Source organism: Penaeus monodon, chromosome 19 (assembly GCF_015228065.2).
Source record: "Penaeus monodon isolate SGIC_2016 chromosome 19, NSTDA_Pmon_1, whole genome shotgun sequence".
Lineage (NCBI taxonomy): Eukaryota > Metazoa > Arthropoda > Malacostraca > Decapoda > Penaeidae > Penaeus > Penaeus monodon.
Window position 1 is genome coordinate 4,533,185 of NC_051404.1, and position 2,455 is coordinate 4,535,639.

The 2,455-nt window shown below is 42.9% G+C and overlaps 1 protein-coding gene across 1 annotated transcript in view; it reads right to left on the bottom strand.

The window, feature by feature from the left end:
* LOC119584992 (major facilitator superfamily domain-containing protein 8-like) overlaps positions 1-2,455 on the bottom strand; it is a gene marked incomplete at its 5' end in the record, with an annotated part of 21,727 nt that overhangs the window by 9,618 nt on the left and 9,654 nt on the right.

A 2,455-nucleotide genomic window follows, 5' to 3' on the forward strand; every position in this document is an offset into this window, starting at 1 on the left:
CACAAAGCACTGAGACCTCGTTGGGGCTACTTACAGCGGTCATCTGTGCGGGACTCTGCAAGGGATCAAGAGTACTGACTGGCTGCTCTTGACAATCCTCTGCTCCTTGATAGTTGAAATGGCTTAGGATCACTGGCCTGCTGTTGGTCGCTCGAAGGTGCGGGAGGAACATCCACGGCCACTGACACCTGATGATGAAGATGCTGGGATGCGGGCATTACCTGCAGGTAACTGGCTGTAGAAACTGCTTCCACTGTGGTGATGAGCAGCAGTGTGGCACTTACCCTGGCCTGTTCCGGATGTAGGGCATGTTTACCACTGGGAAGTAAGCATAGCTGGGCCTGCAGCAGGCTCTGCCTATGATCTATTTGGTCCTGTCCTGGCGTAGTGGCTTCCCTTGGCACTTCCTTTTCCCATTGAGCCTACCCCTCCACTGGGGTACATGAGCGAAATGCCCTGCATTGGTAGGACAAGGTCTTGGCCATTTTTCCACAAACACTTCACACCAGTGACGATGACTTAAACAACACAAACAAATAGAGCACAGACGTAAGGAGTTCGTGATATCGAAATAGTGCGTACACTATACAAATAGACACCGATGTCACCAAAACTATCTGTAGTGAACCTCTGTGGAAGGCGAGCTTACAGTGAACTCTTAACAATGGTTGCGTGGTCCATGAATGTAGTGGACATTAGTTTGCAGCTTTTTCTTCAGTCTCATAATGTGGTAAATGGTTCCTTACATGGAAGTATCAAAGAGCAGTTAGCACTTAATAGGTTTCTGTCTCGGTGAAACCGAAGTGGTGGGACCGGATTCATTCCTGGTATTTTACAATAAGTGGGCTTACATTTGCCTGTTGTTATCTCCATTTGCTTTTTTCCCACATGTCATGGGGTGTAAACAGACTAAGAAACTTTTCGAGGAGATAGACTCCTCATAGATCCCCTCTGCAAGATATGGTTCCTACAAGTTAGTGTCTTATCCCTCATTTTCGGATGGGGAAAATGTTCCAATAACTTGTGTGCATGATTTTACTTCTTTAGACAAAGTCATCTTTCCAGAGAGCTAGAGATATACTGCTCATGCTTAATTAGTAGTGCACGGATACGGTCTTTGGTCTTTCTAAAATATCCATTCCCTTTTAATTAATACTTCTGTACACATGCTTCTTTGTTCGGCCTCCACTGCTGGTTACCTGTCAGCCATTTTCAAAACCCAACCACTTAATCTTTGGTGTATTTGATGGATTTATTACTTCTTTTTTTTCCAGCACTCCATGGTTTCAGGCAGTGGATTTGTCAAGGGCTCTCGCTCTTAATCTCCAGTTTGTTATCGAATGTAAACATTCAGTACATATTTAGAAACATGGTTATCCCTTCAAGATGTCTAATATGTTCTCACAGTTCATGTATGAAGGAGAAAAGGGTTCTTGCTTCTACTGTAACAGCTGTGGATAACCACCTGATAAATAACACAGTCCTTCTCACCAATGCAGACGTCCTTCAACTCTTTCAGTTCCACAATTGTTTGCTCTCGGGTATGTTTTGGAGGTTTGCCAGGGAACCTCTTATGTATACTCACCATTAAGAGATAGGAAATATATGTGTATAACTGATTACTTTCACCAAGTGACTCACTATGTGAATGTGTCAGGAACTGAATGTGTCTAACTGTTCTTTCCTGTAGTTACATATGAAAGAGATGTGAAAACATAAAAAGAGAAGTTAAATAACTAGAATGACAGCACACATGCATTATGCATCTTAGCCTTTAGGGAAGGTGCACTTCGTCAATGCACAGATCTGCACACCATCTCCAACGCTTTTATACCTACCATGACACCAGGGGGTTTGTGACAAGATAACGCCTATCACATGAAATATACATGTGTATGTACTCTAGCCCGTGACCACATAGCATCCGTCTCTGCAAAACCAGGTCATTAAAAAACACTTTTTGCTTTCACAGCCATATCTTGAGCAGATACCACTCTATCTGGTTTTCCATATGAGGCTTAATTCACCTCATCTGTGTCTTGGACTGTCTGGATCTTTTAGTCATGCCTTTTTGCAAAAAACATCCCCATGCCGTGACCCCATCTTAATGCTTACTTTCCTGTTTGCCTGGTGTGAGGGGCAAACTGAAAATTCCAGGCTTTCTTTCGAGTAAACCAGCACCCAAGGTGCTCTCCAACCCATATAAGTAACTATCTCAGGATACTTAGTATGTCATGTGTGTTTCCATGTTATTAATCTTTCCTTCTTTTCCTTCCTTTCTTTGCCATTTGCTATAACAGCGCTCAAAAACAGAGAATCAGGATGCCGTAAAGGTCTGGCACAAGTATCTCACTACTTTCATTATATTTTATGATCTTGTCTTGTGGCTCCATAATGGCGTGGATGAAAGGTGATGGGTGCTAGGAGTATTCACTCAAATAAATTTTAGTCATGC